Genomic DNA, 12,484 nt, shown 5'->3' with positions numbered 1-12,484 from the left:
TTTGGCATTTCTCTTCTCTCTGAGATCATATCTATCTTGACAACTTCTATGTTTGAGGCTCAATCCATCACCCTACCTTGTGTGTTCCTTGATCTTCTCAACCTCACCCACAGGGTAGTCAGAATTCTAGAGTTACTCTTTCCCCTACCCCCTAAGATTCCAGTTTATACTCTGGTGATTTCATCAAACACCAATGTAGGGGCTGATCTAAGGGATTTCTTTTTCTTTTTTTCCCTTAGCAATGGAGTCTTGCTATGGTGCATAAGCTGGCCTCAAACTTCTGGTCTTAAATGATCATCTTATCTTGGCCTCCTAAACAGCTGACACTACAGGCATGTACTCATGTGCCTGACTTGATTTGAGGGATTTTATAGTTGTAGTTAAAGTCCCAAATTGGTTGGCTCTAAGATGGTGAGATTGTTAAAAGAGGCCTGATTTAATCACACATGCCCTTTAAAAAGCAGAAGGAAAAGTCAAAGAGATCCAGAGTTTGAGGACTTGACCCGTCTGAAGATGAAGAGGTCACATGTAAAGAAATATAGGCAATGTGAAGGAAACAACACCTTGACTCTTCTTGGAAGCAGATTATTCAGATAAGAGCTTCCAGTTAAGAGTCCACCTGGCTGACACTTTGATTTTAACTAATGTAGCCTGAGCAGAGCATAATCTAGCTTAAACTCCTGACCTCCAGGTCTGGGAGATAGTAGGTGTTGCTTTAAGATACTAAGTTAGTGGTAATCTAATATTTGGCAGTAGAAAACAAATATACCTGCCTTCCACTTCCTACTCCTCACTCTCATGTTCAAATAATGTGAACTCATCAAAACTTGGAATTCCAGTGTTAAATACCAAAATCTTACTCAGTGACTTCATTCTCCTGCCTCAGTTTCTCCAGGCTCCATGTAACCCCATTCACATGCTCCCTGTCTACCTGTCAGATAGGTGAAGCCCCCAAATGGCTTCTTTCAGCCTCAGCTGTGTCTCAGGAGTACTCAGTTTGAAATCTTCCTACCAACTCAATAATTCTCAAGGGGTCCTCACATTTGCATCCTCTTCCACTTTAAGGCCTTGTGGTAGACAGACTAAAGTCCTCCCAAAGATATCCTTGTTTTAATCCCTAGAAGGTGAAAATGTTAGGCTACATGCAATTAAAATTACAGGTACAATTAAAGCTGCTAAGTAGATAACTTTAAAAAGGGTCATTAGAACTAAAGGAGGGAGCAGAAAAAGAATCAGAGAAATATGTAATGACAGAAATATGATCAAAGATGCTGTGTTGCTGGCTTTGAAGATGGAGAAATGAATTCATGAGCCAAGGAATGCAGCTGACTTTGACAAGCTTAAAAATGTTCTAGAAAGAAACAGATATGTTGACATCATTATTGTAGCCCAGTAGATAGATCCAGATCAGACTTCTGACTACTGGTAAGTTAAATAATAAATTTGTGTTGTTTTAGCTCAAAGTTTGTATTCTGTTGTGGCAACTACAGAAAACAAACAGGTTAATTCCAGTATTATTTCTGCTAATCCACTATATTACCATTCACACCTCTGCATTTAAACCGTATTTTTCATCTACTCTTACAGCACAATTGACACAGACTTCTGTGACTATCAGAAGGTGTAAGGGTTTCTTTCCATCATCAAGCAAGCAATCAGACATCAGCTGGGCATCCTCTAATCTAATTCAGTTCTGACACTATCTATTGGAGACACTACAATTCAGAATCCACAGGTTGAGGGCCCCACCTCTTAGAGGTTCCACCATCTCCTGAGTGTCAAGCTGAGAACTAGGGCTTTTAACACATGGGCCACATTCCAAATCCAAATGACACTAAGGGACCTGAGTCTGTCTTCTCTTACTTTTGAATAGCTTGTCCTCTTTGCATGCACGTATGTTCTGGTTTAATTCAAACCAAATAAATATTTTCTTTGAACCCCAAGATAGCTTGCATCTCTATTTTTTTCTCTCATATTTCTCTAATAGCTAAAACTTCGGGAGGAGTTGTTTTCTCTATTTTCATTCCTTAACTTACTTCTCACTGCTTGAACTAGTATGGACAACGTACCAAATTCATCAGGGGTCCCAGATAGCCCTGAGCATAACTATGGGGAAATCATTCGACATATGGCCTCTCTTCCATTATTTCATTTTCTTTAACTTGGAGCAGTATGCAGATAAATATACTTGGACTCAATATCAATGTTAACCCAACTGCCTCCCAGATCTGTGATAAGCCTTGTTTGAAAACTGAACTTGCCAAGGAAAAATTGACCCTTGGAAATTCACCATTGGAGAACACTAAGAAATGCAATAGGTCCTACCAACTGATGCCAGGCCTTCAATAGGCATTCCAGTACTGGACTTTGTAAATATGGGGCAGTTACATTTTTCAGATAACATTGAAGAGAGGTCACATGGTGGCAGGCAGAAGGCCTGGTCTGGGAGGCTATGAATGATTTTATCATGGTCTTGTGCAAATTGATCCCTCTGGACTGGGAAATTCATCTGTAAGATGAGGAAGATCTTTGTGGTTTCCTCCCTAAAACCCTGTGACTTAATATGCCAATACACTTAATGTGAAATCAGGGTATTGGAAAACAGTTTAAAATAAAACGCTGATAACTGAAAATACTCATTTCTTTACACTGCAATGTGTTTATGAAACACTGGTTTTAGTCTGAATTCATCAAAATCAGCTTGATTAAAGTATTAGGGTAATGTTAGGAAATAATACAACTTTAGCTAGCAAATAAACTGACCTATTGATATGAAAAAATTACTAAAATTAAATTTTATTGGCACATATTAATTATACAATGTGGCATATTTATACAGGCATATAACATAATTTTATCAGTTATCAGTTTCATTCTCCAATACCTCCTCTCACCTTCCCCTCCTCCCTCCTACTTATTCCCTTCCTTTACCCCAGTGACCTTCCTTCTATTTTCATTACATCCCCCTTTTCCCCTCCTTTAGCTTCCACATATGAGAAAAAGAAAAACATGGCACTTATCTTTCTGAATCTGTTTATTTGGCTTAAAGTGATGCTCTCCGGATCCGTCCGTTTTCCTGCAAATGGCATAATTTCATTCTTTCTTTATGGGAGAACAAAACTTCATTGTTCATATATACATATATACTATAGTTTTTTTTTAGAGAGAGAGAGAGAGAGAAAGAGAGAGAAAGAGAGAGAGAGAGAGAATTTTTAATATTTATTTATATATTTTTTTTAGTTTTTTGGCGGACACAACATCTTTGTTTGTATATGGTGCATAGTTTCTTTATCCATTCATCTGCTGATGTACACCTAGGCTGATTCCATATTGGCTATTGTGACTTATACTGTGAGGTGTGGGTGTACATGTTTTTTAATTTTTTATTCATTAATTTATGGTGATGGTAATTGTACCCAAGGTCCAAGTGCTCTACCACTGAGCTACAACCCCAGCTCCCAGTTAGTTTTGTTTACATAATTCCAGAATGTTATATTTAATTATCCTGTTTTTGAAAATGTGCTTTTTCTCAACTTCATGTTTTGTTTTGTTTTGTTTTCCTTTTTTTCACTCTTATTTTTCCTTCTTGGTACCGGGGATTAAACCCCAGGGCACTTTACTACTTAAGCTACATCCCTAGCTCTTTATTTTTTGAGACCAGGTCTCCCCATATTGCCGAGTCTGAATTTGATCCTGGGTGCTAGCCTCTCAAGTCACTGGGATTATGGAAGTGTGCAATGAAGCCCTCTTTTTCTTCTTTCTTTCTTTTTGTGGTGTAGGGGATTGAACCCAGGGCTGTGTGCATGCCAGGCAACACTATACCAACTGAGCTATAGCTCCAGCCCTCCATGTCTTCTTTTCTGAGATATTCAACCATCCCTATTCTATCCTTTTGCACATCTCTGAATAGAAGACCCTAGCTTCTCGCATATGAGGTTCTTCAGGGGATGTCTAACAGAGAAAGTCCAGAAACAAGAACTTGGAAATTAGATCTTGTAGGAGGCTCAATCCTCCCACCGTGAGGCCAGGCCACTCACCCCAACCTCCATAAATCCCGGGGAGCTCCGCACGAAGCCAACACTGGCCATAATTAAAACCATTCCTCCAACAAAATACATTCTTGGCTTCGCGGGGTCCTGGAAGGCCATTAAGGAAAAGGACAGGAGGCCCTGCAGGTTTTGAGCTGGAGCTCGAGGAAGCAGCCAGACTCCTACGACCAGTCTGACGTTCTGCGGCTCCTTCTCCAACACTTGGGTTCCAGGGTTCGCGAGGCGCACGCTCTGCTGGGGTCACCGTCGCCGCTGCGTTGGCTCACCCGGCAACACCCACCCCACCCGCACCCTCTCGGCATCGCGGCCGCCCGGGCCCCTCCCCCCGCAGGGTCCCCGCGCTCCAGGGGGCGCTCGCCACACCGCACCGTGAGAACGCCTCCTCGGGAGACTTTAAATCGACAGAATGATTCCAGAAGAATAATTTCAGCCAAATGTTTGGTCGCATCATGGATATATGCTTTAAAGCTCGTTAAAAGCATATAACGTCAACATTCTAAAACATTACACCGTCACATCATCAATTTTATTATCCAGGCCTCTTGGCTAAAGCTTCCTAACTTGGGCGAAGAATTAAGTAAGAATAATCCCCAGAGTTGACTTAGCAAATGACATTATGATTTATTTATTTATGTATGTGTACAAATGTAAGAGCCAGAAACACATCTCCATGCAATTACTAGACTCCGGGGATAGAAGTTGGGACTTCCTGGCCATTTTCTCGAACTTTCACACTCCCCAGCGATTCCAGGGCCCCCGGAAGGAGGTAGAGAAGTACTTATCAGAACTGTGTGAAGACTATTTAAAGCGTTCGTAGTATTACTTCCATCCAATTCCCCCGCCCCTTTGGCTCCTGATTGTTTTGGCCTTGGGACGCGACCTTCCCATTTCTCCAAAGCTCTTGGACCAGACACCACCTATGACCCTCCGGGTAGCTTAAAAAGCGAGGGGGGAAAACCTTATCGTTCAATCCCAGAGGCTCAGGGGCGTAGGCAGCAGCTGCTGCTCTAAACCTCTCCAGGTCTGCAGAGGAGTCCGCCAGCCCGGGCAGCGCCCGCTGATTCCAGAGCCAATCGGTTCAGTCCGTTTCGGAAAAGGCCCGGAGGCGGGAGTTTTGGGTTGGTCCCAGTGTGCTCCAGTACAGTCTTCTCCCTAGGACCAAGGCGTTCAGGCCCCCAAGCGCTTATCGCGGCTTTGCAGGCGGTGGCACGCCTTCCGCCCGGCTCCCCGACCCTGGGAGAGCGGTTCACCGCGGCGAGGCAGCCGCCCGCGCACCGGCCCCGTAGCCTGAGCCTCGCGTGGCAAAGCCGCGTCCACGCCTTCCGCGCCGCCGCCTAGCCGCCCAGCTCTTAGCCCGCAGCCCTGAGCGGGACCGCTTGGCGCCCTCCCAGGAGCCTCCAGCTGCGACTGCGCGGCCTCAGGGCAGCGGGCGCGGTGGGGTTGTCCCAGTCTCCGGAAGACTCTGCCGGGGTTGCGGGCGGTGTCCTGGATCGGCGTCCTGGGCGGGCACAGACACGGTCCCCCGAACGCGGGAGGAAAGGGGAGGCTCTCAGTCCTCCACTGAGGTTGGGAGAGGCGAGGAGGAGGAGGCGGGGAAAGAGCCAGGGGTATTTGGGGATAGTGCTTCAGGATTTCGACAGCCGCACGCAGATGCTTGACGTCACTGGTGACTGGAAGTTGCTGCTTCAGGGCATGTTTAGAAGGTCCAGCCGACTCTTCTCAGTGCTTGTATCCATGAGTGTTAATTCTGACTTTGAGCACAGACGTCCTGAGACTGGAACCCTTGGTCACCTGAACTCCTGTTGAGCGGAGTGAGTAAATTTGTGTGGCAGGAAAGGTGAGTGGTTATTTGTGTGCCCATTTTGTTAGAAAATAGTACACTGCTCAAATGAGATGATTTTGGTAGCTCCAGTTAATTTCATTTGAAAGTGAGTATGAAATTCAGAGTGGCTTTTCAGAAAATGAGGTGGTGGTGCAACTGATTCTGGGTCTGGAAGTGTGTTGTGGTCTGATTGGTGGGTAAAGGTAAAACTCTTGCTGGTCTCCAGATGTGTGAAGATAAAGAGTTGATATTAGATGGATAGAAACTTACCGTGGGAGTTGCAACAAGGAGAAATTTGTTACCATCAGTATTTTAAAGGTGCTATCTAATATATTTTTTATTATTCCTAGAACATAAAGTAATTTTAGATGGCTTTGCTGAAATATTTATTGAGACACCCTTTGTAATTTTTCTGTGGATAGTTGAGTTTTATTGTTTTAAAAGAGATAGGGTCTTTCTATGTTTCCCAGGCTGACCCAGAACTCCTGGGCTCAAATGATTTTCCTGCCTCAGTAGTTGGGACTCCTGTCCCTCACACCTGGCTGTTGTGTTTTAATAAGTAACTTACGAGTTAACCAGCTTATTACAGTATTTAATAAAAATAATACCGAAAAAGCTCAAGCAATACAGGAAAATATAAGATCACATTGGATTGTAAATCTATCAGTTAAAAAATATATATATTCTGCCCCCGCCCCCCCAGTACTGGGAATTGACCCCAGGGCCCTGTGCATCCTTGGCTACACTGAACCACATCCCAAGCCTCCAAAATAACATATACTTGTAATGTTGCCTCATTTAATTTTCTTGCCTAGTATTACAAGTGTAAAAACTAATTCCTTCATCAGAAAAACATAGATTTATATTAACAAATGAATCTTTGTTCCAGGCCCTGAGCATTATTAATGCAGGAGTTTCCTTAGAAAACACATTCTTTTGCATCAAGATGTATTAAAAATCACAAACCTGCACAATATATTTGTGTATTTATTGTCACTTTAGTATTCATGAGACATGTGAGGTGAGCATAAGTGTAATAAATGGAAAATAAAATACAGCCCAGTGTGAAAAGCTGCCATAGGGAGCATATTACAATGGACATGGACTGACTCAAGGGCCCTCTGCAGTTAATAAAGTTTCATCCTGGAGGCCATAATAAAAAGGGAATAATCTGTAATACAGTTCAGTGACAAAGGGGAAAAATATGCTGGCTCTTTAGAGGAGCTTTCCCTGGCATTTACTTTTTGAGGCAAATGTCCTGTGTGTGTGTGTCACACAGGGATGCAGAGGAGACTGAGGAAGGCAATGGACAGTACCCTCAGTGCTATCCATAATGTATGCGATAATGAGAGTGCATGTTCTAAGTGCACTTCCTAAGATGGCTTGTGGTAGCGATTTTTTTTTTTTTTTTTTACCCAAAGTGTTATGGGATACACTTGGATGCTAAGACCCTGTGGTCTGATACACTACTATTTTATGGCTGCGTCTTGGTGATGCATCTAGTTCTTATAAAGGAATAAGTGTATGTCATGAGCTTTAAATAATCTGGAATATTCCTGCCAAGAGTTTTACAAATATATTTATTTTAGTTTATATAGTAATTGTACATTAGTGTGGTATTTCTTTTGACTTTTTCATATGTATATACAATGTGTAAGGATTAGATCAGGGTAATTGACATATCTGTTATCTCAGATATTTTTGATAGATGTTTGATAGCAGAAGACTGTATCAAGTGGGAAAGTTTATATTATGTAACTCCCTAGGGTAAGAAGTTAGGATCGAAATGTTTTAGCAAAAATTAAAGAGCCTGAATTGCCCCCTTAAATATATTGACAGGTTATATAGGCCTAAAGGAAACTGAAGTTTGTCCTTTAAAACAATTAATGCCCAGCCAGGTGTGGTGGCACTGCCTGTAATCTCAGGGACTTGGAAGGCAAGAAAGATTGCAAGTTCAAAGCCAGCCTTAGTAATTTAGTGAGGCCCTGTCTCGATATCAAAAATAAAAGGACTGGGGATGTGGCTCAGTGGCAAGTTGTCAGAACCAAGAGTCAGATCTCTGAAACATCCCTACTATAGTACAGATGTACTAAAACAATAGGCAAATCCTAGATTCCTGCACTTTCTGCAATTGCATTCTTTCTGTATTTATTAAGAATAGTCACATATTAGAAACAATTTATTAGCTATTAAAAGCATGAGGAACTTCTATAAATACATTATCTTCAGGATTAAAAGAAATCCTTCAAATTTCCTTCTATCATTGTACCCTTTAAATGCTCCTAAATCTGTGCTATCAAAATGGCAGCCACTAGCTATAAAGCATTAGGCTACTTTTAGTTAAAAATCTAATGGAATCATTTCAGTCATACCTGGATATAATAGTATTCTTTCGCTCATGCAAACCACTCATGAATCTTCATTCTCACATCTAAGCTAGGAATAGAACCCCTTTGACATGGGCAGTATTGATTTTTATACCCAAGGATAAGTAGCCCCATTGGGGTTACTCCAGCATAGATCTGTTTTTGCTACTTAGTTTTCCCCTAGAGCTATAAATCAGTCATTGTGTCTTGATTTCATATATAGATATAGATCTGCCTTCCCCCAGGAAGATATGCTCCGTGCTTCACAGAATGCCAGCTGCAGAATAGGAGGTTCCTCACTAGGGGCACACATACCTCACAGTAGTAACTGGTTCAGGCCAAGAGACAATTCAAGGGGCTTGAAATTTTCAACATAAAGCAATTACCACCCTTTCCCCCATACTTTCCTCCAATAGAGGATGAGGAGCCAACACTTCTGAATAGTCTACAAATCTATAAGCTTCCTAATCCGATTGCTCTCTCAGTATGCTAGAGATATCCCTCAGGCTTGGTTTCTAGAAGTATTTCATAGCTCATATCAGCTAATCTTAACTGTGATAGAGTAACCAGGAAGAGATTTTTTTAATTTAATTTTTTTTTAGTTGTAGATGGACACAATATCTTAATTTATTTTTATGTGGTGCTGAGGATTGAACCCAATGCCTTACACATGTAAGGCAAGTGCTCTACCCCCACCCCTTTGTGTGATGTTTTCTAATGATTTTTTAAAAGTTTCACTCATTCTATATTTAATTTTTTTTTCCCTGTAAGAAAGAGCTGTCTGCTTTGCCTTATTTACTCAACTGTAGCAGTATGAATTCATGGACATTTATTTTATTATGTGGATTATAATCCAATGTCATCTATTTAATTGGATGCTTAAATTGTTTCAGCTTTGCCAGTGGGACCTCTTTTTTCTTTAAAGGTGTTTCCATTCTGGTCTCACAGAATGTTCCAGGCTTATTTCATATTTTCCATGCCCCATCCGTGGAATGATCTTTTTCTTCAGGACATTCTGGTTATTTTTATTTAGAATTGTAGTAAACACCAAGAGCTGGTCACTATGTGAGCTGCTTGAAGTTACTTGTGAGTGAGTTTGTTCATTCTTTCTCTCTCTCTCTCTCTCTTTTTTTTTTTTGTGTGTGTGTGTGGTGCTCTGGCTAGAACCCAGGGTCTCACACATGCGAGGCAATGACTCTACTCCTGAATTGTACTCCAAACCCTAGAACTACTTTTTATGGATGATAGGTTTTTGATCTACTAAGTGCATCTCTACAAAGACTCTACCTTAAGTTTCATACAAAAGATAGGACCTGATTGTAGCTGCCAATTTAGATTCCGTCTTTTTAAGAGAAAATAAATGGATTTAGCAGTACTGAGGAGTTTTTAAAAGTTCCCAGTTTTTCTCATATTAGGAGAAACAGTGTACACGTGAGCATCTATTTATTAAGATGTAGTAAGAAGTCAGAAACATTTAATTAGCTTAGTAGCTTTATCAAACTACATCCTAAATAATACATCCTAAATAATAACTCTATGTAAGTGAAGGGAAGTTATACAGAGATTTTGTCTTTGAGATGTTTGAAGTGTCTTCAAAATGAGTTTTGCCTTTCACTGTCCTCTTGGGGCCAGTCTTTGAGCCTGCTTCCTCATTCTAAAAATAAAGGTTTTAGACAGTATTTTTGTTTGTCATGCTTTTGCAAACCGAGAGTATCCCTTAATGACCAGAACCTTTGGGACACTCTTCTATTTGAATTACAATTTTACTATGTGCTGAGTCAATTCACTGTGTGTTCAATTCATAGTGGTAAATGAGTTCAGTTAAATTTCAGATCTTTATATATTTTAGTCATATTAGCAATGGTGTTAGTCATACTAGCAATGATAGTAGTACTACACACATAATGAGACATTATTTGGTTTGAGAATGTGCCTGTACTCATGGATTAGAGTGTCCCTTGCGATAATTATGAGCTCTGCTACAATTTTGTGTAGTGTACGCACGCGCGCACGCACACACTTTGTACCTTTGTATGTTAGGTTATGTTCTAAAATACATCTAAAATGTATGTTCTGAAATACATCAGAATTTTGAGAAGTGGTGCTGCTGTCCACCTCTCATTTCCTGTTCATTTTATGTCTGGCTGTGGTTATGATTATTGAATTAAAAACCGGAAGGGAAGAAGAATACTGACCTTAAGGTATAGACATCTATTAGACACATATTAGACTCTCGTGGAAGGACTGGGTTGTAGACCCTGTGCTGTGTAGCTTCTGGCAAATTCCAACTCAGACTTGGCTTGACATTTGCTGGTTCCTTTTATTTTCTCCTTGGCACCTCAGGATCCTGAAATTCTCTAATCACCTCTCTCTCCTTGCTGCTCTTCTTCCCACAGTGCCAGTTTGGGGGGATAGCCTTGTGAAGGAAAAGAGAAAGGGTGGTGACTCCTGGGCCTCTGCCTACCTTCCTCCCCCATCCCTGTCCCCCACCCTATCCCAATTCCCCTTCAAATCCTGTTTGCTACTCCTGTTATTTAAATTCATAGTAACTTCTGAATCAGTTCCCCTGTAAATATCAGTAAGCCTTTCTCCAGTTTCTGTGGTTCTAAAGGAAACCATTATTTATTCTTGCCTTGTTTTCTCCAGATTTGGTGGGCTAGGGGAGCTGGGGAAGTGGGGTTGTTTGGGATTGGTTAAAACTAGTAAGAATTCTTAGAGTCAGAGAGTAGTTTGGTGGAGAGCATCCTGAGCATCAGGTTAAATGTCTAGCATCCTCCCGCAAATGGCTCCCGGGAGGTCCTTCCCCTGCTGGAGCTCTGCCCTTCCCCACATCCATCCCACCTTCTTGTGGGGCAGGGGAAGAGTGCTGCACAGTATGTTCCTGCATCCTCAGGGGTGTGTCTGAGAAACCTGGTCCTCTGTTTTATAGTTCCTTAGTGTTGTGTCTGGTGCTGTGCTGAGATATACAGAGATAAATAAGGATTCCAGGAGCTCTGAGTGTGTTCTTTTAAAAACATAATTGGTATGGTGAGCCATTCCTGATTAAAAGGCTTGAGGGCTTCTCACTGAGCAGACGTATCTTCCTTGGGGTTGCTTCCAATCTGTATGAAATTGTCATGCTCTCCAGATCACTACTACAATGATGTGGGGTCCTAGAGCACCTTAGTGGACTGATTTCAAAACTATATTAGTCCAGCAGCCTTGGACTATAGAGACAACACTGGGTGCCTTACACTGGATCCTTTAAATGAGAGCCAACATTAAACCCATCAATCAATAGAAGGGATTTTAAATGCAAGGGATAATTTTTTGAAAATTAAATTTCCTATTTTAATTTTTCCTTTTCTTTGGTGCTTGGGGATTATGAACCCAGGGCCTCATGCATGCCAGGTAAGCACTTTATCACTGAGCCACATCCCCAGCCCTTAATTGTTCCTTTTCATTTTTAAATTGAAGCAATCACCTGACAGTAAGTCAGGTGAGGCATTCTAACTCCTTTTCAGGATCTCTTGGCAGTAATCTTAATCCATGGTTTAAGGAGATATTTGTTTAAGCAGCAGCCCTAATACTGTGAGGCAGAGTGCAATTTTCCCCTTTCTAGAATCATCCCTAGAGGGAAAAATGTAAGGGAAGGCCTTGATCTCTTTGTCTGAGGCTGCTCTCCTTCCTACCAACAGATGCAGTGGTTATAACTGGGCAGCTGTCTAGCTGAAGACTTAGTATTTGCCTGTGTACTTTTCTGATATATATACAATCTTTGTTGCATGAAAACTGAGTTTTGGTAAGAGAGAATTGGCATTTTAATGCAGATTATCATAATAATAGTTATAGTAGTATATAGTGAAGAAAAAAGTTTCAATGTTTCAAAAAAATTAAGTATGGTCTCACAAATTAGAAGGCAACATGAAGGAGAGGGTGATGTAAGTAGACCCCCAGAAAAGGAAAGCTAGAAAAGGGAAGCTCCCAGATCACTGGGGAAGAACCTTTGCAAATTGGCTGGGATGTATAATTAGCTCAGAGTATTGGGTGCAGGTGGGTTGTGAGATCATTTGAATGCTTTTATCTAAACACTGAAGATCTTTGCAGTAGGCCTAGGACATAGAGGTGAGTAAAATCCTATTAGCATTCACAGGAGCTCTGGAAGCTGGGAAACAGAAACAAATTGGGAGGCTGATGTGACACAGGGAGGTCTAGATGTAATGAGTGTTTTTCTTTACATAAAAAGACTAATCCCATGAGAGCTGTGC

General features: G+C 41.4%; 1 protein-coding gene across 3 annotated transcripts in view; it reads left to right on the top strand.

Annotated features, from left to right (window-relative positions):
* Nucleotides 1-12,484, top strand: part of LOC107141310 (broad substrate specificity ATP-binding cassette transporter ABCG2-like) — a 113,198-nt gene that overhangs the window by 57,752 nt on the left and 42,962 nt on the right. The window contains exon 1 of one of the 3 annotated variants that reach the window (XM_015484543.2): nt 4,990-5,860. The exons of 1 other annotated variant lie outside the window; for it this stretch is intronic. The gene's annotated coding sequence lies outside the window, so the exon portion shown is untranslated. Of the gene's footprint in view, nt 1-4,989; nt 5,887-12,484 lie in introns of those variants that run through there. One more of the 3 variants, XM_015484542.2, reaches the window with a different exon arrangement.

Source organism: Marmota marmota, unplaced genomic scaffold, assembly GCF_001458135.2.
Source record: "Marmota marmota marmota unplaced genomic scaffold, marMar, whole genome shotgun sequence".
Classification (NCBI taxonomy): domain Eukaryota; kingdom Metazoa; phylum Chordata; class Mammalia; order Rodentia; family Sciuridae; genus Marmota; species Marmota marmota.
Note: the sequence above shows the minus strand (reverse complement) of the source record. Positions and strands in the feature narration are given on the sequence as shown.